Consider the following 25,932-nt stretch of genomic DNA (forward strand, 5'->3'; position numbering starts at 1 on the left):
AAGAGCTGACATTTACCTTACTTCAGTTACAGGAAGAAAACAGCTAACAGCTTAACGTCCTAGAAAGCCCTGTATTAGAATAAGAACAGAGCTCAATGCCCATGGCAGAAAGTCCCATATCAGAATAAGAACAGAGCTCAATGCCCTTGAAAGCCCCATATCAGAATGTAAATAGAACTTGACAAATTCCTCCCCCCTTCTGGAGTTCGCCTAGACCAGCCCTTAAAACTCAGCTGAAACCCACCTCGGGGTCCAAGTCCCTGCTCCGCTGTGTCGGGTATACTTGGACCCAAGCTCCAGCTTGTAAATAAACCCTCGTGTGTTTGCATCGGCGTCGGCTCCTTCGTGGTTTCTTGGATTCGCAATCTTGGGCACAACACCAAGCCCTGAGAAGACATTTAAATAATCTTTGATTATTTGCACATGCCACTTATAGTCTGATCTCTCTTTAGGCTTCTTCAAGATAAAATTACTTAAATAAAAAGCTGTCAACAAAAGGTACAGTGTATGGTCTTTCTCATCATTTTATAAAAGTTTGAAGGCAGTTTTCATCTTTAAAGTCAGTTGCAAAATGCAATTATAAGGATTATCACTAAATTCCTTAGTTAAAGGGGTATTTGATTAATTAAAACTCAGACAAATGGGGAAATCTAAAGATATTTAAATGGATTTTCTCTATATGTCTTATTTATCATCTTTTCTATACTATATGTACATGCCATCATATTCCTCTGAGTTTCAATTCCTTGGGAAACTGAACCACATCATGAGCAATTGAAACTAAGAGGAGAATAATGTATTCATTAAAATAATGCTATCTGCTATAGCTGATTAACAGTGAAATCTCAAATGCTTAACAAATGAGTGTGTCTCTTGCTCAAGTCACCATATCCTGTGGGTTTTCCCAGTTAAGAGGACATCATCAGGATCTTTCAGGGATCAAATCTCCTTTCATTTTCTCATTGCATCTTCCTCTTTGTGCAGCCAATAGATGGGGAAGGAGATATAGAGAAGACATATGCTTCTTAGTCTTGCATCACCTCTATTACATTCCACAGAGCAAAATTAGTCACATGCTCCCACCTAGATTTGAAGTGAGGAGCATTGAGAATGATGGCTCCAGACTGGACAGACACTCCTTAGCAACAAATTTGTACAATAGAAGAAAAGCATGCTGTTGTGCCCAAGATTCTCGGCCTCCATAATGCATCTATGGTTTAAAGTTAGCCACCTAGGTACACCTGTGTGGTTCAGTTAATTGAGTATCCGCCTTTGGCTCAGGTCATGATCCCAGGGTCCTGGGATTGAGCCCCACGTTGGGCTCCCTGCTGAGGGGGGGATCCTGCTTCTCCCTCTCCTACTCTGCCTACTTGTACTTTCTCTCTCTCTAATAAATAAATAAAATCTTAAAAAAATAAAGTTAGCCATCCCTTTTGCATAATTAGCAAATGCAACAAGACTGAAATGGTGGTGATTAAGTAGACTTCTTTTGTTTATATTGATGAAATTCATACAATATAAGAGAACAAACATCAGAAAAGGAAACATTATTTGAAATAAGAATATCATAGGGCAGCCCTGGTGGCGCAGCGGTTTAGCGCCGCCTGCAGCCCGGGGTGTGATCATGGAGACCCGGGATCGAGTCCCGCATCGGGCTTCCTGCATGGAGCCTGCTTCTCTCCCTCTGCCTGTGTCTCTGCCTCTCTCTCACTCTCTCTGAATGAATGAATGAATAAATAAATAAATAAATAAATAAATAAATAAATAAATAAATAAAATATCATAAAGTTGTCTTGTTTTTTTTTTTTGTTTTTTTTTTTTGTTTTTTGTTTTTTGTTTTATTTTTTTTTGTTTGTTTTTTTATAAAGTTGTCTTGTGATTAAAGAGCACAAACATGAAGATCCCATATCAGTAGCCCCGATATAGCTATACAACATCAAATGCTGCTTTTTCACTAAAATTTATACCTCATATAATTTTCAACATCCACCACCCTCTCTAGTTCATAGCAGTGGACAATCGGCCAGCTGTTGCCTGGAAAGCATGTGGTGATAATATTACTGTTGGTGGTATGATGATGACAATGATGATAGTAAACACTTGCTCGGATGGTGCTTATGTGCCAAACACTGTCATCAGTACGTTATATACAAACTCAGTGCATTATATACTACAACCTTATATACTGTGTTAGCCCCCTTACCAACAAGAAGTGTGAAATTAACTGAAAATTAAATTATTAAGAAGATATAGTTTGTAAATGGCAGAGCTGGGATTTAAACTCAAGAAGTTAGGCTCCAGAGCTCAAGCTTTTAACCACCATGCTTTATACTCTCAAACCAGTTCTTCCTTTAAAACTAGCCTTTTCCCTAAGAGCCCCACCTCCATGGGCTCAAATGAGAAGAGGGACTGCAAAAATTTTCATAACTATAGTCTCTGCATCTATATCTGTCTCTTTTAGTAAAACTCTACTAAGAACCCCAATTCTTAAAAAAAAAAAGAACCCTAATTCTTAGTGATAAATTGATGTGTATGGAAACAAAAACTGCTGCCATTACAGGCTTACTTTAAGGGAATAAACCAGTGTGTAGAGGAAGAAGAGATGCTCTGAAAATATAGGAAATTGTTTGCTGGAAATTAGAGTGAGAGGGAACAGGCTTTCCAGATATTTTCACTAGCAACATCTGACTAATTTTTTCTCATAGAAATTTTATAAGGTACAATTAAAAACAGTCACAATTTCCAATACTCCAACACTAATACGGAGGAACAGAAGGTGGTTCCTTCATCTGACAGAGTACCTAGAAAATCCTACTGTAAATAATCCTTATTGGTGAAATCCTGTGAAATCAGTTTATAACAATTTATGTTCAACATTCAAGTGAGGTCTTAAATAGTTCAAGAAGGCAAGAAAAGAAAATAATGGTTATATGGATAAAAAGGGAGAAATAAATCTGTAATTATTATATATTTTTATGTGCTTTTTGTGCAGAAATTCAAGGGTCTTCAGAAAACTAAAGGTAAAAAGTAAGTTTAATAATATTTCTGAATATGACATCAATAAACTAAAATGAACTATGTTTATATACATCTCAAATAAAAAACAGAATGAATTATATTAAAAGATATAATTTAGTATGACATCAAAACAACATACATCTAAATGAAGTATGTACCAGAACTTTCTACCAAAAATTGAAAACATCAAAGATATAAAAGGTGACCAAAGTAACTGGAAGGGTATATCATGTATGTGAGTCGAAAGTCTTAATAATGTAAATGTGTCAATTATGTGCCAGTTGAAATATAGACTCAATATAATTCTAATCAAATCTCAGCAGTTTGTTTCATGGAAATCAACAGGTTGATGCTAAATTTATACATAATAATGAAACTAAACCAAATACAAAAAATAAAATAAACCAAATACAATTACACATAACAAAATAAACACACAAATATCACACTGATCAAAAGACTCCAGCTAAAACAGAATACGTATTTTAGGATTCCATTTTTTTAAAGTTCACAAACTAAGGAGGTTAATTACTGAAAAAGGACAGGAGGCAGCTTCTGGAGGGCTGTTAATATTCTATTTCTCTATCTGCTTACTGGTTACCTCCGCATATTCAATTTATAAAAATTCATTAAGTTGTACACAGGTTTTACGTACTTTTATGGATGTATGCAGTACTTAAAATTCATGTTGAAATCAAGACCATTTGTTGAGCATAATTATAGATCATTGTTTTGTCTAAGGTCCAATGCCTAGGGCTTACCAGAGCCAGGACAACAGAACTAGTCTGTGCCCACTGTCCACATTTCTCAAACACTACAATATCCTTGTCAATCCCGTCTTATTAATAACCAAAAAGTTTCTTCACAAGGTAGAGCTACTCAACACCCATTACAAAACATAATTTCTCTGTAAATACCTGCTCCATGTCTTAGGAAATCAACATAAAATAGAATTTATTAAAATAAAATCTGATCCTAAGTTGAGAACCACTGGCTTCAATATTTAAAGTATAGGATTACAGTTCAGGGCAACACGATAGTAGTAACACCACATATTATGAGGAAACAAAATACATATTTTTTACCACAAAAATCTGGAGGCCCCTAGTATGACGTTTTCACAAGTTTCCTATTCTTTGAGAGTTATCCAAGGAACAAAAATATCTTATGCCATCTCATGATGGAAAACTATAGGGATTCAATTTAAAACACCTGGTAAAAGCTAAATGATCACAGTGGATCAGCATTCCAAGAAACTTTGGAAATTAATGTAAATGCAAAAAGTGTTTTAGAGATCATAGTTACTGATGTGTTGAAAAGTTCATTTGAGGTTTTTAAAAGATTTTGAGCCAATTTTATGTTCTGAAAGTGTGTCTAAAAACTTGCATTCCTTCAAAACTGCTGAATTTTTTGAAAGCATAGCCATCACTCAACTGAAAAATAAATCTCTAAGTATAAACAACTTTTATTTTCTTCATTCATCCATTCAGCCACTCAGCCATCCACTGACCCCTTCTAAGTGCCAGGTACTATGTTAAGAGCTAGACACAAAGGGATAAGTGAAATGTGGTCCTTGCGGTGGAGCACCCCCCAATCTAAGATTAATACTATGACACAGCGTGAGGAGTTATAGCTGAAAACCAAAAAGTGTTGAATACTGTGATCTAAATTATAATTTCCATGAGTCTCATTATCATAGTAGCTAACATGGATTGAGTACTTCCTATGTGTCAAACATGGAAACTGAGGTTCCAGTAGATTGAGCCAAGCACCCAATGACACCAAGCTAGTAATCCCAGCCCAGGCTATGGTGTCCAGAGTCCTTATTCTAGGCTGTTACACTGAATCAACCCTGAGAGCCACTGAACTATGGAATATGGTGGCTAAAAAACCAGACAATTTGAAAGAAACTGCTGGGAATCGTAGTCAATGGGTTACGCTGTAGTTTTCATGATAAAGAACTATTCTTTTTGTGATGTGGTTCTTTATCTTCCGCATTGTCATTTGGTGCCTCGGGGGCTACTCTACCTGAATTCATCCTGTCTGGATTCATACATCAAGTCTAAGGTTAAATGACTAACTTAATTCCATGAGCTACCTTTAAAAAGAAAAGGCTTTTCCCTGTGCCCTGGCTTGTGCAATTAAAGTGCCTCCTGTTTGGGCGTCAGAACTGTGGGTGTGCTCAGTGGTTTCCCGGCAGCCCGAGGTCAGGGAGTTGGGGAAGCCAGATTGTTCCCCTTCAACTCTGCTCCACCCACCCCCATTCTGGGCTCTCGGGTGCTCCCATTTACGAGGCTGAATACCCAACAACAGAACCTCATTACCGCAGATGCAGACCTTCACAAGAGGGCACGGGTCACATTAGCTCCTTTGTTTGGTGCATTTTCCAAAACATTCCATCTCTTTCAATTTCCCCATTTTTCTCCCTGGCTTGCCCTCCCCTCTTCCTTCTACAAATCCACCCCCTTTCGGCCTTGATGTGCTTCCCCTATTATGTTGCCTTTCCTACAAAACAAAACTTAGCTAGTAGGCACGTAGTACAAATTCTGATGGCTGTTGGAGATAGGTGGGACGCTGTGCACAGCAGATGAGAAATGCCTCCTGCTAAGAAGACCACAGACAACTCTGCCGGCGTCCTCAGGGACACGATAGACCTTGCTAAGATCTCTGGATATTAAAAAGACTACTCCAGAGGGACACCAGTAAGAATCTTCACCATCCCAGGAGACCCCTACTGTCATGTGGCTGGGGGTCCATGCCATTGGCACCACATGGGGGAACTAATACAGCAGAGCCTCCTCTGCATCCTTCACACTGCTCCCTCCTGATGCAGGCATGAGATTCAACCAAAGTTAAGCTCATTTGATGATGGTGCTATCAGTCGCCATCATAAATCTAAATGACTTGTTTTCCATGCAGGCCTTTCCTGCCTCACTGTTATACCACAATCCTTTCTGAGAGTAACAGTAGCATTTCTGCTTCATGGATGTGGGTCTTCATGCTCCCTACCTCGTATTTCAACATCATGCACAGCAATTGTCACCTAGTCCATCCCAGTGAAATCACCAAGTCACACTTCAGGAAAGACCTCTAGGAGATGCCAAGTGCTAAACATGCTTCCAAACCATTGGAAAGGCAAAGCTATGCTTGTTTAAATACTCCCATGATATCGTGGGTTTACATATACCAGCATTCCCTGGCTAAATCTAAGTTTCCCAGAAGCGGAACACTGTAGGAATAAGAAAACAGGTCTCTGTATCACACCGGCTGAAGTCAGGATTTTGTCCATGATACAGAAAGGGAAGTGACGGGCAGCCCCGGTGGCTCAGAGGCTTAGCGCCTCCTACAGCTCAGGGCGTGATCCTGGAGACTGGGGATCCAGTCCCATGTCAGGCTCCCTGCATGGAGCCTGCTTCTCCCTCTGCCTGTGTCTCTGCCTCTCTCTCTCTCTCCTCTCTGTGTATTCTCATGAATAAATAAATAAAATAATTAAAAAAAAGGGAAGTGACTACCTTAAATCTGTGAATTGGCAGTTACTTGTGTTGCTCAGTGCATAGCCACACTCGCACAGCTACTGAATGCTCCTGACTCACATCACCCCAGCAATTCATAAAGAGAAATGAAATGGATTATGGGATGACAAGGGTGAAAGCTGTATTTGAGACTCTCATAGGCAACTTTATCATGGTTTCCTTGCATTATTAATTGCTTGGTATTCAGCAATTTTCCTACTTCAATGATGCTCACAAAAATCCCTCAAATCCTGTGCTATTTTTTTTTTTCAAGAAAGGAAGGAAGAAAGTGACACATTTTAAACTTTCTTTTAAAAATACAGAATGGGCTCTAAGTAAAGGTCTCCCTGTGTTATTTTCTCCCATCCCCCAATTTCTATGGCACATGTCCTTTACAACTTGGCACATCTACATTCAAAGTAAATATTTGAAACTGTTTTTCAAAGTCATTTTAATGGACATCAGTAAGTGGTCTTTTAAAGAGACAATTTGAAAGAAAAGTCTCACTGTGTTCTCCTCTTCATATAATACTCTGAGAGTTGTACTGAATAATTGACTGCAGAAGATACTGAGGCTGCAAACGTCTCTCCACCATACAAAGAATAGGGAAGATGTAGCATTTCTAATAGGCTTGGAACCACTTAGAGAGCAGAGTTTTTGTCAGTTTGCTCTTTCAAATGGTGAACCTTATGTGTGAATACTGTTTTTCTCATAGAACGAATAATAATTTCCCAAAATTCTAAGCTGAATCTGGATCTAGCTGCAAAGTTTATATTCTGTAATGAGACAAATTTCCTGCAAATCAGGATTTCTCTTCCCAGTTTTTGATGTTGGGCTGCCTTGATTGGATGAAAACAAAAAAATAAGAAGCTGTCAATCTGATGGTTTTTCTTTTTTTTCAGGTCTTTTCTGTTCCTTTTGAAATTAGTTACAGCCTGCTTTTTGTAGCGTTGTAACCAGCCTGACCTAATTTAATTACCATGACTCGTGTGGTTTAAAGATAAATACTTTTATTCAGTCCATCTACTTTGTGTATGTTTTCCCTCTCTTTCATACCACCGTCTATATTTTAGCATTCAAAACCCTTGTCATTTCTTTCTTTCTTGGGCTAACACAGAGTTAGTTTTTATAGTGGTGTCTGTATTCACGAGCTTTCTTTGATGCCATGTTTGCTCTCTCTCTGCTTTGCTGCATGTGTTTCTGGGCTGGGAATCGTGGGCCTTTGTGGGATCCAGACTAAACATTCTTTGACTTGAATCACAGAGCATCACTCCTACGTGTCCCTGGGCAGACCCCACTGCTCCAATTCAGAAAGAGAAGGGGGGAAAAGGAAACTGCAAGGGCAGAGTTAGGGACCTGCAGCCCTGAACACTGCATTAGAAACCTCCGCCTGCCAACGTCCTGCCAAGGCCTGGGCAGAGATTGGACCTTCACTAGGGCTCATTTAAAATGGGAAACCTCTTTCGCCTCTTCTAGATTCACTGCAAGTCTTGTAAAGGGAGTGCTTACCGTTTTACTGGTGCTTTCTTCCTGAGAAGAGAAGGCCTGCGGAAAGGTTTCCACCGTAAACACACGGCGGCTCCACGATGGAGCCACAGGCCCTAATAAAATGAGCAGCATCATCCTAACAGGGGTGGTGAATCCCGGCCTTAGGGTGTCGTGAGGCAAGGCTTAGGGAAGGCTTAGATTGATGGCAGCTAAGCTATTAACCTCCTGAGCTCGCTTGATAGGTACCCTCTGAGAGAGCCCTTTATTTTTCACAGAAAGGAACATATGCTGAAAACTTGCAGGGGAATAAAGCAGTGTAAGACGGGCTCTGGGTCCTGCACTGTGTCTTGCTACAGGTGTTGCGGAGCCCTTCACCCGCCGCCCCCCCCCCCCCAGACCCTCCTCTTGCAAAGTATCCACAGCACCGCGCCTTTGCAAATTGTCCCACAGAAAACGTGAATGCCCCTCCCTGCCCTCCCTACCCCCCCCACCCCCCCCCACCCCCCCCCGTCTGCCACATGCACTACATGCACTACACAGCGTCTCGCATTAAATATCTGGAGAAAGCTGAAGCTTGTTTTTCGTTATATTGGTTCATCAGTTGATCGAGGCTGGGAAGTAATAGTTGATAATTAGTTTTAGATTATAAGGTTTTGGCTATTAATGAGAAACTTCCTTGATTGCTATGTGTCAGGCATACACTTGTTGGTGCATTTACAAAGAGTACAATAGCATAGAAGAAAGTAAAGTGAATACTGGTCTTGTGAGTCCCATGAACCTATGGATACACCTCTGTGAAAAGATAGTACCACTACGATAAACCTGGGACATTTAATGTAAAATATTAATTTGAATAAATTGCAAAAGAAACATAAAAAATTTTTTAAAAGAATTCAAATTTTACTTTTAAGTACAAAGAGTTCCCATGCTGCAAGTATTTGACTTATAAATACTGCCTTTACTCTTCGTTTTGCAAGTGCAAGTGACAACTGCTTTACTTCACTCTCGTGAAATGGTGGTAGGGGAGATTCCATGCCTGTTGCGTGACACAAGTTGTAACTAAAAATAATTTTTTTTAAGTCCACATTGAAAAAAGACGTGGCACAGAGACCTGCCGTTCCACAAAACAGACCATTCTATTAAAAAAAAAAAGAAAGAAAGAAAGAAAGAAAAGAAAAGAAAAGAAAAGAAAAGAAAAGAAAAGAAAAGAAAAGAAGAAAAGAAAAGAAAAGAAAAAAGGAAAAAGAGAAAAAGAGATGCAAGAATGTTGCTTCCCTTCTCAAGCCCTGGTTTGCTCTGACACGTGAAGAGAGTTTTTTTTATCTTGCAAATGAAGTATAGAAGAATGGTGACAAAGACTTCATTAAGAAAAAAGTTCTGTTTGAACTGTACGAATACTACTGTACCTTAAACAAACAGAAGGAGGCTTTCTGTAAGAGCCAAAAGCCAAAAACCCTGCAGATTAGCAGGAAAACCGTTCTTTCACCTGGATTTTCTTGAGGCATCAAAATAGCCAAGAAAACGGTTTCCTGCTACACAGGTCTTTAGATAGTGACAAATCCCTGTACACTAATTTTTAGCCTGAGAATACTGGGCACACATGAAATAAAACAATGCCAAAAAGCCCACCACAAGAGGTCACAGTTTATCCCAAATTCATTAGTATGCTCAGGTTACATTTAATTTGGGGAAGCAAATATCTCTGTAGAATCTTAAATAGTGTATGGTTAATACTCAATGCTTCCCCCACCCCCCAACCCCCCAATCGTCTCTGAGCTATAGCCCCTTTGTTCACTGGAGGCAGTTCAAGATGTAGAGAACTTGATTTCAGAATCAATAACTGATGTTAATCACAGAAAGTACGACTGGAGCCTGATACCAATCAAAGATTACAAATGTTCCCACCAAAGAGGGGGCCAGTTTCTGGTGCTATAATCTCTCTGATATAAAGGGAATGGGAACTATATGGAATTACTCAAAACTGCCAAAAGAAGCTCATACTTTGATAGCAGCCACCAAGCAATAGAAATTTTCAACTGCAAACAGTATGAGTTCAAAGTACATGATTTTCTGTAGTGGTTTCTAATTATTTCCAATTTAACAATATAATTTACCCAAAATCTAAATATTAATATAACCATTATTTATCCATTAATTTTCCAGTTTGTGACCAGCCCCAGAAAGTCTATCCACAGGCTTATTTTAAGATAACATGTGGCTAACTTAGCACCAGTGCTATAAAAAAGACAAGTAAATATAGTAAGAATAGAAGAAAGATATCTTAACATTACTTGAGGATATAAAGAAAAACTATAACTAGGTCAGCAAGTTTTTCCCAGAAATATATATGAACTTCCACACATTTAGAATGAGGAGAATTCTAAAATAAAGACATTGAGTGAACTTTGAACTACTGAATATTAAAATATAATTTAAGCTGGAGTAATTAAATGTTCAGTATTGATCTATATATAAATGAGCTAAACAGTGAAATAAAACATATAGTCCATAAAGAGAACCAACTATATTTAAAATTTGGTTTATAAAAATTGGTAAAATTTTAAATAATAGAAAAGACAGATTATTCAATAAATGATGAGATAAATGACTAATCTTCAAGGGGAAACATAAATTGCATCCCTATGTCACTCTGCTACAAAATTAATTCTGTGTGAATAAAGGAGTTAAAGTCTAAAGAAAAAATTAAAAAAGCCCTTGATACACAGGGAGAAAACATGTGTTTTTAAAATAACTGTGGCCTGGGGGAATCCTTTTTAAACAAGAGTAAAACCCAGAAATAATAAAGAACAATACTGATCAATTTGAGCACATAAATGTGAGATATGTCATAAAGTTAAAATACATATTTAAAAATTTAGAAGAAAGCATTATAGAATACATGACAGAAAAGAGTTGATGTCTGAAACATATAAGAGCATCTGCAACAATTAGAAAAAGTGCATATTCCAAGAGAAACTGAAGGAAAAATATAGCCAATTCAATTGATACAGCTAATAATAATTACAATGATAATAATTGATGAGTTCCAGGCTTTGTGCTAAAGTAATGAGATGCATCATATTATTGGATTATCACAAAAATGTATACAATTTGCATGCACTCTTATTCCAGTTTTGTAGATAAGAAAATTGAAGCTTAGAAAGTCCTACATCTAAACTCACATAATTACAGAGAAACAGAGCAGGGGCTTGATTTGTCTGACTCCTAAGTCTGTGATCTTAATAATTGTTCAATAACACCTCCCATAAATAAATAATATTAAAGTCTATACCCTGGATTTCTATGTGAGCTCAGCTCCAAAAACCAGCAGCATGGACATCAGGTGGGAATTTATTAGAAAGGCAGAATCTAAGGCCCTATCCCAGACCCATTGAATCAGAATCTACCTTTTAAAAAGATTCCCATTGATTCTCATGTGCAGAGCACTGGTGCTTATCAAACTTTGATAATCATTAACTTCAATTAATAAACATTAATCAAAAACTACTTTAAGAAGTAGTTTTCAATGCTGTAGATGAAAAAGAACATAGGTGGGGTTGGGAGATGTGGAGAATGAGAAGAGAAAAGCCACATGGTATGTAGTTGGAAATCTTCAGAGGAATTTTGTTGACACACAACAAATTTAAAATGGGTTTGAATTTGTAATCTTACTTCTGAGCATTGATCCTAATTGGACAGAGTCCAAAGAGATGTACGGTATTAGTTTTCTATTGCTGCTGTGACAAATTACTACAAATTTAGTGGCTAAAAACAATATAAATTTATCACCTTCAACTTCTGAGGATCAGAAGTCCTAAAACAGGCCTATGGAACTAAAATCAAGGTATCTGGGACTCCTGGCTCAGCAGTTGAGCATCTGCCTTTGGCTCAGGGTGTGATCCTAGAGTCCCAGGATCAAGACCCACATCAGGCTCCCTTCATGGAGCCTGCTTCTCCCTCTGCCTGTGCCTCTGCCTCTCTCTCTCTCTCTCTCTCTCTCTCTCTGTCTCATGAATAAATAAATAAAATCTTAAAAAAATATAAAAATAAAATCAAGGTTATCAGAAGTGCTGCATTCTTTCTGTATTTCTTTGACTTTTCCACTTTTTAGAGGTGGTCTGCATTCCTTTGCTCATGACTCCTTCCATCTTCAAAGCCAACAACACAGTATCTTCAAATTGTGTGTATTCTCTCTCTCTCTCTCTCTCTCTCTCTCTCTCTCTCTCTCTCTCTCTCCCTCTCTCCTCTTTCCCCCTTATCCTCAGTCTTCTTCTCTGACATTGCCTCTCTTATCTGCTTATTATAAGAAGCATAATTACACTGGGCCCACTTGGATAATCCAGGATACAATCCAGGATGACATACAATCCAAGTTAAGGATTTTATGCCTTCATACAATCCTTCACTTAATCACATTTGCAAAGTCCCTTTGACCATGTAAAGTAGCATACTCACGGGTTCCAGGGATTAGAAAGTAGAGATATTTGGAAGTCCATCAGATTTGGTATTTCAGCCTTAGGCCACCTGCTGCCCAAAATGCCAGGATATCTGGAAGGAAGTGATGGCTTTAGCTCGAATGTACATAAACACGTAAATAAAACCTAATAATACTTAACTGTTGGCAACAAGGTGATAGCCTTGATAAATATTCTTACCTTCTTGGAGCACAATTACACCCAGCCCTAACTCACTTTTCTGCATAATGTGCAAAATTGGATAAGTATTCCTTACTTCCTCGGGTGTGGGCTCATTAACAGACCAGTAATTTAATTTTTGTAGTAAGAAACCTATAACTAGTAAATTAGGCCAAAAAATCCCAGATAAACAAGAAAATAAAATTAGCCTGGCAGAAAAGCCTTGAGTGACTCTAACCTGTGTAAAATATCTAACATTTAAAACATTTTAAAGGGGCACCTGGGTGACTCAGTTGGTTAAGGGTCTGCCTTCTGTGCAGGTTATGATCTCAGGGTTCAGGGGTAGAGCCCCACCAAGGACTTCCGCTCATCAGGGAGTCCACTTCTCCCTTTCCTTTTGTCCCTCCCCACTGTTCATGCTCTCTCTCTCTCTCTTTCTTTAAAAAAAAGAAAAGAAAAGAAAAGAAAGAAAGAAAGAAAGAAGAAAGAAAGAAAGAAAGAAAGAAAGAAAGAAAGAAAGAAAGAAAGAAAGAAAGAAAGAAAGAAAAGACAAGAAGCATTTTAGAATGCATTTGAAATCAAGAGTTTAGAATCAACCCAACCTAATAGCCACCAGCTATCTTTGTTTGTTTGTTTGTTCGTTTGTTTGTTTGTGATATCTCAGTTTAAATTAGGCCTGAGCGTTAAGGTAAGTAACCTGTGGGGTTAAGACACAGGTATCTTCTCATCTGTAAAATTCATTGATTAAACATCAAATAGTTTCTTCGCAGATTAAATAAGATACAGCATGTAGAACACCTACTGCAACAAATGGTACAGAATAAGTTTGGAATATTAAATTTCAAATTAGTATTTAAACTCACTATATATTAGTTATCTTTTTTCACCCATCATTTGATATGTAGAGAGAACTATGTTCAGTGAGTTATTATTAATCAGGAAAAGAATGCCTTTGAACTTAATACATGAGTATCGAATATCTAAAATCAAAAGTTCGGACAAGATTAAGGAACATGAAACATTTGTACTAACGGGTTATTAGAAGTCATTTGCTTAACTAGTATATTATATTAATATAATTATTGTTGCAAACCAAATGTTTGCTATTTCTTGTCCTCTGGCACTTGTACTAACAAGCAGTCTGTAGACTAATGTGGTTGGAGATGGGGGTATTTTTCTCACTGGTCTAAGAGCAAAACACAATTTTGCCTCTCCTTTATGAATGTGAATTATTTCCCAGCTGGCAGGGGTGTTGATAAAGCAGGAGAATATCAATTTTAGGTAGAGACTTTAGCACATAAAAAGGACTGGGGATATTAATGAAATCAAGAGGCTCTGTTCAATTAGATATTTTAGTAATGCCCAGGGATGGCACTACAGCTTTCAGGATGTGTGGAAGTATCACATGTGATAAATAGAAAAGTGCCTCCCACAAGTCCCTACTAATGACATTAGCCAGTCTTAACTGATTATTTTCTTTGGTCCAGACTCCTTCCTCTGCACTTGACTTGCAATATCTCACTTGATGCACACGTGAACCCCATGAGATACATACTATTATTAACTGATCTTTACAAATGAGAAAATTGAGAATGGCAGGTTATGGGACTTGCTGAAATTCACACAGCTATTAACTATCACAGGCAGGATTCAAACCTAGAAAATTAGACTACAGAGTTTTATGATGAGCCATGAATCTACACTTCCTCTCTTGCTGTTCACGTTTCTGGGGCAATACCCGAAAGGGCTCTTCAAAGCTGAGCTCCGTAAAACATTTTGCAGAGTTCAATCTGTTAGGCTTACTAATTACATTTTTAAGCCCCCCCAAGATTGATAACATTAGGGAAATTGAGGCAACTTAGTAAAAATCAAGTTGGTATTTGAACCAGTTGCATCTTGTTCTGAGTCTCTTACATACTAATCTAATCTAGTAAAGTATTTTACACCACCTAATTTTATTTGTACTAAACATGACAGGCTCCTAGGCCATATAGAGATGTAATCTAATTTTGAAGTAAAAATTGAAATAGGGTTTATTTTCCATTCACCACTTGAACCATTTAGAATCTCACATGAATACTTTGAGATGCATGTATCAGTAAGTCATAATTTTCTGGAAATATACCACAGCTGGGTCCAACTCAGTGATGAGAGGCCTCCCCATTACTATTACTGAATATTTTACCTGTTTTTATTTCCTTTAACCCTGCTGGATCCACTGTTTCCTGAATCATCTCTCTACTTCTTCCAACTGAGCTATGGTTTCTTCTCTTGCTTGATTTGTGAGCCTTAGAAGCTCAATTGCCATAATAAAGTTGAAAAAAGAGGGCAAGTTCAAAACAATTCCTGATCTTACCCTCTTCCCACCTGCAATGCATGGGCTATTCACAGGCTCTAAGCTAGACCCAGCAGCCTACCTGCCCTCCAACCTCTCTTACTCACTTATCCTGGCTAAGACATTCTACTCCAGTCATAACAGCCAAGTCCCATCTCTTGGAAGCCAAGAGTGGGCTAGTGAAGCCTGGCTTCCCATGACTGTGAATGCAAGTATCTCAAATTTGTTTACCTTTGAAGGGGACACACATTGAAAAGAGTTGGTGAGCACATAGGGATGCTGGGAAGGTGGCACACACATAAAAGTTCTGTATCCCCTACTCTCCCCACACCTAGCACTATGCATTTATTCCATTTGGCTGTTCCTGAGTTGTATCCCTTATAATAAACCAGTAAACCACATGAGGACAACTGTGAATTTTTAAGTATTCTCTCTCTAGGGTCAAAATCACAAACTCTACACTAGCTCTAATTTGTCTTAAGAAGTCCCTGAAGTGGATGTTGTACTAGTGCCTAAACACAGAAGATAGTAAAGACAGAACAAGTCAAAAATTAAAAGAAAAGCAAAGAAATATTATTTCTTTGTAGACTTCTATCTGGTCTAATGATGAATGTATGGCAAGGACAACATGAAATCATTGAGATAGGACATCATCAACTATACAGAATTGCCATCATTTTTCTGATTTAATCTGATATTTTTTAATTTATGCCATATAGTTTTACTTCTTCAGAATCCAACACAATGAGATATCCATTAATTTCATCAGTATTTCCCCTTTAAAATGATTAGAAAATAAGATCATCTCAGTTCTACTCAACACTCAGTATAGGCCATGCTCATAGCAAACTTTAAAAAAAAATCCCAAATCTATGGCTTATACTTGAGGTCATCCATCCATTGCTACAGCCCTGCTTCCCAAGTCAACTCTGAATACCTATGATGTTCAAAATCTGCACTTACTCATATTTATTTTATATCTCCTGGGAATACCATGTATATTTCTATTCCCATGTTTTTATTTATGCTCTTGTCTGGTTATGTGATCTACTTTCCCACTCTACTTAATACTGAATATCATTTGAGGTTCAGCGGATACATAAGCCATCCATGGATTCTCCTCTGATCTTAGGGACCATTGCTTTCACTAAGGTAGAAGTGATCTTTAGTGTCTCCAAATTCCAGTTTTTGCCAGAGATAGAGAACTCTTTACATTACTAGATGATCAATTTCAATAAAATTTTTCTTTTTTATTGATGAAAAAAGAGAAGATGGAAAGGAAAGGAAATCCCAGAATCCCAGATTGTTTAGGGGCAGCAGTCTGGGAGTCAATGGACATTCAGAGAAGCTGACATTTCAAGTAAGGACCAAGAATTGACTCCCTCAAAAAAAGTCACTTACGTTAAAATAAACAGGTTTCCCAGGTCCAAATGAAGCCACATGTAAAGTGATATCAATGGTAGACTAAAGCCCTGGGTTTTGTCAGAAGTCAGTAAAGCCTAAAAATTGGATTTTTCTAAGATTCCAAATAGAAAACTGAAGAACAATTTTTATGATGACTGAAAAAATCCTGACCTACCATAGAAGAGATACAGACAGGCTTTTTATTCTAAAATCTAAGTATAAATAACATATCATTTAATATATGGATGACTTACACATCAGCATATGATGACAAATAAAGTATGCATTTTTATGGCCTACATCTGTACTGAGCATGGAAAAACTAGAGAAGTATTTTTGAGTGCATATATAAAAATCAAATAGACTAGCAATGAACCAAAAGTTTACCTCTTATTTTTTAATTTTTGTAAACCTAAAATTATTCTGGTACTTACCTTTCCTGTTTTTTATACAAATGAATATTCATTTTTATATTATTTTCTTATTTTTTCATTTGCCCATTGATTGTAAACATTTGTTTAAAAAAGAAAATTCTTATAAAGTTAACATGTTTTCTTTGGATACCTCTCCTTATTTCAATAATTGGAATTGTTGGGATTGGTATGGATAAAATTTTCCATCTCTTATGAAGTGAATTTCCACAGATAATTATACCCTTGAAATCTGAATTGTCTTTTTGCTGGTTTTCTTAAAGAGTATTTTCCAAAAGCTTATGTTGCGTATTGGAATATTCCCAGCATTTTCTGTCTTTATAGTTCTCATTTTCAGACTACTGAGTTCAATCAAGGAACTGCCGAAATACATAGTTAATTTTACTACAATTTTCTGAGGTTAAGCATGGCCAAGATGTATTAATTTCCTAATGTTGCACAACAAAGTATCACAAACTTAGCTTAAAGCAACACCCATTTATTATGTCACCATGATGTATATTGGAAGTCTGGTCATAGCAAGACCAGGTTCCCCACTCAGGTCTTATAGGCTAAGACTGAGGTGTCAGCTGGGCTTCATTTTTATCGGAAGCATGGGCCCCTCTTTCTGCCACTTAGTCGTGGCAAGTCCGGTTCCTTGGAGTTGCAGGATTGAGGTCCCTATATCCTTTCCGGCTGTTAACCAGGGCACGCTGTTAGCTCCTTGAGGCCCTCCCACAGTTTCTTGCTTTATGGCCCCCTCCATTGACCTCAACAGTGGAACACTGAATCTATCTGGATTGACAAATCTTTTACTCAAGGAAGAATGCCATCTCTCTTAAGGGCTTGCTTAATTAAGTGAGATCTGAGGGTAATCTTCCTCTCTAAAATAAACTGCCATGCATAATATAAACAAACCACTATATTCACAGATACCTGAAGGGGCTGAGATATACAGGGCATGAATTATTGGAGATCATCTTTGAATTCTGACTACTATACAAGGCATCTAAGGTGTAAGGGGAAGTACCAAGAACTGCTTGGATGAAGCACATTTGACATATCTCTGAAGCCCTGCAAGGAGATAGACAAGGAGCTATTATACATTGTTAGTGCCCTTGAAGGAAAGGATTGTCTTTTTTTGTAGTTCATCACTTTTTGTGTAGTTCATCACTTTTTGTGTAGGTCATCACTCTTTTTGTAGTGCCTAGCATGGTGGTTGGCATAACAGACAATCAATAAACAGTTATTGAATAAATAGACAATGAATAAATAAGAAACACTCTTGCATCAGGGAGTGGAGAATGGGAGAATAAACCCAAACCCAAAGTCACAGGGTTGTCAAAACTCAGGTGTTCATTGAAGTGATATGAACCAGGACTAGAAATCAATAATAATGTAGATGAATGAAAATGGACCAGCAGTTCAGCTGAAGAAGAAATCAATAGGCAACCAGGGAGGAGGGAATAAGGAGATGAGATTAAAATGAATATTTTGCAAGAAGATATATGGAATAGATTTTGGTGAGAAATACAGGAGTAAAATCAGATGAGGCCAAATCCCTGATAATTTAAGAGGGATTCAGATCAAGAGCAAAATTGAAGGAGGGACACTAATCCCTCTAACATTGGATGAAAGAACATAAAAATGGTATCAGGCATAAATAAGTGTGGGGGACTTTGGTAGGCAATGGGAAGAAGCAGGGTGGAGGAGGTGAGAAAAATTTCCAAAAATGATTGAGCTGGTGGGAAACAAGATTATCTACCAAGAATATGCAAGGTTTGAAGCCGTAGGCCCTGAGGAAAGAGTGAAGGCTTGAAATACTACTATGGGGAATGGTCACTTTTACCCATCAAAACAAATTTTACCCATAAAATTTTATAAAGCAGCACTTGTGTTGATTAATGTTAAAGAACTTGCTATTAATATTAGAGAAATTTCTATCAAAACTTTATTGTACTAGGATAGGATATTTTGCCTATTTGGGGGCCATTGGTCGTAGAAGGGACCATAGTTTAAATGATTGGATAATGGGGTTAAGCTCAGAAAAGAGAAAAAGGAAACCCTTTTTGGGTTTGATAAGCAAAGAAAATGGAGTGTCAGGAATAGTCTTCTTAAGGTGGAAGAGTAGACTGAGTTAGAATTAGGGGCACAGAAAATGAAAGAGTAGCAGATTTTGTTCAGAAAATGGGCAATTAAAGATTACAGTTAAAGTTTACAGATTAAAGTTACAGGTAAAGATTTCAGACATGGGGTCTGAAATTTCCACAGTGATAATAAATCCAAGGTGAAACAACATGAAAGTGCTAATAAAGGGGAGAAAATGTGTTATTGAAGTTAAAGAGACAAAGGAAATCTAAGGCCAGATAGTAGTTGATTGCCATTTTATATGGATGTTGGACTCCTCCAGCCTATGATGGCCCTAGACAACTTTGGAAGGACTGTGAAAAATGTGCCAATATCCTTAATAAAAGTGGCAGAATGATCAGGACCCTGGAGGCTCTGAGAATACCCCACAACAAGAAATGTACAGAAGCACGAAATATAGAAGAAATAGAAGGAAAAGTAGATTTCACTCTGGGGCTTTGACTGTAGCTTAGAGGACAGTCCACTTTCATTTGTGGTGAGGAGCTGGATTTGTTCTATGAAAAACTAAAGATTTAGAGCATACCAACTGGCACTTACAATAATTCTATTTGGTGAACACTACAACAAGCAAGAGACTAAATATATTCCATACCTATATAGCCAATGCAATAATTCCTTGTGGCCAGTCAATACTTCTTGTCTCTTTTGGATAGAGTAATAATTCTTTATCACAACCTAGAAAAATTGTGAGGGGGGTAGGGCTTGCAAGTGCATATTATATGTCATATATTATACTATATCTATCTTTCTATGTAAACTTAATAGACTAAAAGTTAGAAATTAAGGATGGCTTGACAAAAGTGAGAACAGTTAAGACTATGTAAAATCCCTACTTATCTACAGTATGTCTTCCTTCAACATTTTTGAGCAGTGAATAGTTCCTAAAGGAAGATCTGAAAATTTAATCTTCAGAAAGAGACCAATTTAGAGAATCTGAAACCCAATTTTTTATTACTATTTGTATCTACAACCTTCGCATCACAAAATTTACAATCCTAGTTGATAAACAATCAGAAAGCTTTAAATCCTTTGTATTTTATTCTTCTACAAAGCAAAGATTCACCTACTAAATAAACATATTTAGCATGTACTATGTTCTATGTTGTGGGCTAGGTATTTTAGGCATGGTGTGTATAAGGGAAATTTGCCTGTGGAGCCTAGTCTTGGATGTTCAAAACTTAATCTTAGAAAATGTAATCACTGTTTGAGATATAGGAGCATGTGCAAAAGTTTGGAAAGATAAAAAGGAAGCTGACTGAATTTTTTTTTAAGTCCTTCATCCATATTTTGAGATTGCTACCTGTTACTTACACAACTTGAAACTTAAAAAATAGGGATGTCTGGGTGGCTGAACGGTTGAGTGTCTGCCTTTGGCTCAAGGCATAAACCTGGAGTCCCAGGATCGAGTCCCACATAGGACTCCCTACATGGGCCTGCTTCTCCCTTTGCCTATGTCTCTGCCTCTCTCTGTGTCTCTCATGAATAAATAAGTAAAATCTTTAAAAAAAAACCTGAAAAATAAAATCTCTAGACCCTTTCATGCTTACCATGTATGTGAAAAGATGGCTTTTAGACAATATAATTCCATTTTTTATCTACTTACATGCAAAAAAATTGATTAAATGATTGACATAACAATAAATAACAGAAAAGTAATTTTATCTCTATCTTATTTATTAAAATTATATATGAAGTAGTATAAAAGTTTAAATGATTCCTTTTTGATTAATACCAAATCATCCAAAAACAATTTTAACAATTAATAATAGGGATGATATAATAATTTCTCTTTAATTATAACATTTAATAATAGGTATGATATAATTTCTTCTTAAATTAATTATGTAAATTATAATAAAGAAGAATATCTTAAACTTTCTTAAGAATGAGACATTTTCATCGACAAAGATTTTGCATGTGTGTTATTTAAAGTCAAATCATGTACATGAGGGATCCCTGGGTGGCGCAGCGGTTTGGCGCCTGCCTTTGGCCCAGGGCGTGATCCCGGAGACCCGGGATCGAATCCCACATCGGGCTCCCGGTGCATGGAGCCTGCTTCTCCCTCTGCCTGTGTCTCTGCCTCTCTCTCTCTCTCTCTGTGACTATCATAAATAAATAAAAAATTAAAAAAAAAAAACAAATCATGTACATGAGCTTAAGTTAATACTCTCTTAAAAAAAATACTCTCTTAAACAGTTTTAAATTAATTAATTAAAATGAGTAGCATTTTAAAATACTTGATGTGATTTAAGTTGTGCTTCCTCTGAAAAGTGCAAACACTAACAAAATCTAGATTTCCCATCATTACTTTGAACTCAAGAAAAAAAGAAGAAAAAGCTTTCTAAGTATAAAGTAATATATTTTGAATCCATTAGCAAAAGAAATCATTCCTGCTAAATCTGACATAACACATTTTAAAAATCAAAAAACACCTATGAAACTTAAAAAGAAAAAAAATAAAAAAAAATTTCTGAGTCACATGAATTATTTTATGTACAATAAAATAGAAAGATGATGGCTGTTTTATTTTTTTAAGATTTTATTTATTTATTCATGAGAGACACAGAGAGAGGTGGAGACATAGGCAGAGGGAGAAGCAGGCTCCACGCAGGGAGCCCGATGTGGGACTCGATCCCAGGTCTCCAGGATCAGGCCCTAAGTAAGCAAAAGGCAGATGCTCAACCCTGAGCCACTCAGATGCCCAGATGATGGCTATTTTAAAGGCTAAGAGAGTCCCTGGTGACTATTTCCTCCAGCTACTTTGTAATATAATATTCCTGAATTCAGTCTTCCTGTCCCTTCTCTCCACCATTCTCTTCTTAAGAGTTATTCCTTTAATAGATCCTACACCCAGCAGAAGAAGAGAGTTAATAAAGATTCGAGCAGAATTCAATGATAGAAAGACCAGAAGAACTGTGGAAGAGATCAACAAAACCAGGAGTTGGTTCTTTGAAAGAACTAATAAGATACATAAACCATTAGCCAGCCTTATTAAAAAGAAGAGAGAGAAGACTCAAATTAATAAAATCATGAATGAGAAAGGAGAGATCACTACCAACACCAAGGAAATACAAACGATTTTAAAAACATATTATGAACAGCTCTACACCAATAAATTAGGCAATCTAGAAGAAATGGATGCATTTATGGAAAGCTACAAACTACCAAAACTGGAACTGGAAGAAATAGAAAACTTGAACAGGCCAATGACCAGGGAGGAAATTGAAGCAGTCATCAAAAACCTCCCAAGACACAAAAGTCCAGGGCCAGATGGCTTCCCTGGGGAATTCTATCAAATGTTTAAAGAAGAAACCATACCTATTCTACTAAAGATGTTCAGAAAGATAGAAAGAGATGGAGTACTTCCAAACTCGTTCTATGAGGCCAGCATCACCTGAATTCCAAAACCAGACAAAGACCCCACCAAAAATGAGAATTATAGACCAATATCCCTGATGAACATGGATGCAAAAATTCTCAACAAGGTACTAGCCAATAGGATACAGCAATACATTAAGAATATTATTCACCATGACCAAGTAGGATTTATCCCCGGGACACAAGGCTGGTTCAATACCCGTAAAACAATCAATGTGATTCATCATTTCAGCAAGAGAAATATCATTCTCAATGGGGAAGCACTGGGAGCCTTTCCCCTAAGATCGGGAACAAGACAGGGATGTCCACTCTCACCACTGCTATTCAACATAGTACTGGAAGTCCTAGCCTCAGCAATCAGACAACAAAAGACATTAAAGGCATTCAAATTGGCAAAGAAGAAGTCAAACTCTCCCTCTTCGCCAATGACATGATACTCTACATAGAAAACCAAAAGCCTCCACCCCAAGATTGCTAGCACTCGTACAACAATTTGGCAGTGTGGCAGGATACAAAATCAATGCCCTGAAGTCAGTGGCATTTCTATACACTAACAATGAGACTGAAGAAAGAGAAATTAAGGAGTCAATCCCATTTACAATTGCACCCAAAAGCATAAGATACCTAGGAAGAAACCTAACCAAAGAGGTAAAGGATCTATACCCTAAAAACTATAGAACACTTCTGAAAGAAATTGAGGAAGACACAGAGAGGTGGAAAAATATTCCATGATCGTGGATTGGAAGAATTAATATTGTGAAAATGTCAATGTTACCCAGGGCAATGTACACGTTTAATGCAATCCCTATCAAAATACCATGGACTTTCTTCAGAGAGTTAGAACAAATTATTTTAAGATTTGTGTGCAATCAGAAAAGACCCCGAATAGCCAGGGGAATGTTAAAAAAGAATACCATAGCTTGGGGCATCACAATGCCAGATTTCAGGTTGTACTACAAAGCTGTGGTCATCAAGACAGTGTGGTACTGGCACAAAAACAGACACATGATCAATGGAACAGAATAGAGAATCCAGAAGTAGACCCTCAACTTTATGGTCAACTAATATTCGATAAAGGAGGAAAGACTATCCACTGGAAGAAAGACAGTCTCTTCAATAAATGGTGCTGGGAATATTGGACATCCACATGCAGAAGAATGAAACTAGACCACTCTCTTTCACCATACACAAAGATAAACTCAAAATGGATGAAAGGTCTAAATGTGAGACAAAATTCCATCAAAATCCAAAGGAAAACACAGGCAACACCCTTTTTGAACTTGGCCACAGTAACTTCTTGCAAGATTCATCCATGAAGGCAAGAGAAACAAAAGCAAAAATGAACTTTTGGGACTTCATCAAGAAGCTTTTGCACAGCAAAGGATACAGTCAACAAAACTCAAAGACAACCTACAGAATGGGAGAAGATATTTGCAAATGACCTATCAGATAAAGGGCTAGTTCCCACGATCTATAAAGAACTTATTAAACTCAACAGCAAAGAAACCAACAATCCAATCATGAAATGGGCAAAAGACATGAACAGAAATCTCACAGGGGAAGACACAGACATGGCCAACATGCACATGAGAAAATGCTCTGCATCACTTGCCATCAGGGAAATACAAATCAAAATCACAATGAGATACCACCTCACACCAGTGAGAATGGGGAAAATTAACAAGGCAGGAATCCACAAATGTTGGAGAGGATGTGGAGAAAAGGGAACCCTCTTACACTGTTGGTGGGAATGTGAACTGGCGCAGCCACTCTGCAAAACTGTGTGGAGGTTGCTCAAAGAGTTGAAAATAGACCTGCCCTACGACCCAGCAATTGCACTGCTGGCGATTTACCCCAAAGATACAGATGCAATGAAATGCCGGGACACCTGCACCCCGATGTTTCTAGCAGCAATGTCCAAAATAGCCAAACTGTGGAAGGAGTCTCAGTGTCCATCTAAAGATGAATGGATAAAGAAGATGTGGTTTATGTATACAATGGAATATTACTCAGCCATTAGAAACGACAAATACCCACCATTTGCTTCGATGTGGATGGACCTGGAGGGTATTATGCAGAGTGAAATAAGTCAATCAGGGAAGGACAAACGTTATATGGTCTCATTCATTTGGGGATATAAAAAATAGTGAAAGGGAATAAAGGGGAAAGGAGAAAAAATGAATGGGAAATATCAGAAAGGGAGACAGAACATGAAAGACTCCTAACTGGGAAATGAACTAGGGGTGGTGGAAGGGGAGGTTACTGGGTGATGGGCACTGAGGTGGGCACTTGATGGAATGAGCACTGGGTGTTATTGTATATGTTGGTAAATTGAACACCATTAAAAAATAATTTTTTTAAAAAATAGAGTTATTCCTTTCCTACTCTTCCCATCTATGAAAGAAGCCAAATGTCTCCACCGATCTGTATAGGCAGACGATCAATATAAAATGTTTTACATTCTGATTTTAAATAATATGGTTTGGCAAAAGTTAGATTTTTAATTAAATCAAAGTTAAGAACTGATTTCAAATTATTACTAAAACAATTCATGGTTATGACAGTAGTATTAGAATATAAAAAGTTAAGGTTAAAACAAATCTACATATATGGGTCCATCATATACAGACACATATATTTTGATTACATATATTTGCATTATATATACATTCACATTTATACTCATAAAAAATTTTATGAATTACTATAACATAAATGATATTATGAAATGTGCTTTTTTCACTTGAAAATATATAAAAATGTCAACCACCAATTCTTGCTTACCAATGGCCAAATCCTTTTTTTTTTTTTTTTTTTTTTTAATGATAGGTACCCAGGGTCAATGGGCATATACATAATTTGGCAGTCCCATAACCAAAACTGTAAATTAGTTCAGTCTCTCTGGAATGAATTTAGCAATGTATTTCAAGCGCTTTAAATATAGTTTAATCATGGTAAAATATGAAAGTCTCTACACCCTACGTTTTAGATTGTATGAATTTCCATTAAAAGGATATTAATTACAATATGTTTCATAATTTCCAAAAAATAGTAACAATCAATGTAAATAACAAAAGGAGTCTGGCTAAAATATACATATGTAATATATCCAAGCCACATAAAAATACTTTATCTAAAAATTATGTAGATCAAGGAAGAATATGAAAATGCTCCAAAGTTTAGTTCATATGCAATTTTTACACAGGTTTAGTAAACTATGATAATTTTAGCACAGATTCTCATTGATGGTACTACAAAAAGGAGAATGGGAACTACCACTAAGTACGGTCAATTTATACGGCATTCTAGAGAATGCAAACTAATATTTCTGGGTGGTTGAGTAGGGGAGTAGTGGGAGGGAGGAACAGCACAAAGGAAACTTTGGGGTAACGGACATGTATACTATCTTGATTTGGTTTGTCAACTTTACCTCAGAAAACCTGTTAAACCCTTAAAATGTCTACTAGATGTTAGTGAGGAAGTGGAGCACCTGGAACACTCATATATACTTTTGGTGGAATGTTTGATTCAGGTGCATTGGAAAATAGTCTTGCAATGTCTTAGAAAGTTAAACCTAGGACCAGGTTTACTATATATTTACTTAA

The sequence above is a fragment of the Canis lupus genome, chromosome 19 (genome assembly GCF_011100685.1).
Source record: "Canis lupus familiaris isolate Mischka breed German Shepherd chromosome 19, alternate assembly UU_Cfam_GSD_1.0, whole genome shotgun sequence".
NCBI classification, from domain to species: domain Eukaryota; kingdom Metazoa; phylum Chordata; class Mammalia; order Carnivora; family Canidae; genus Canis; species Canis lupus.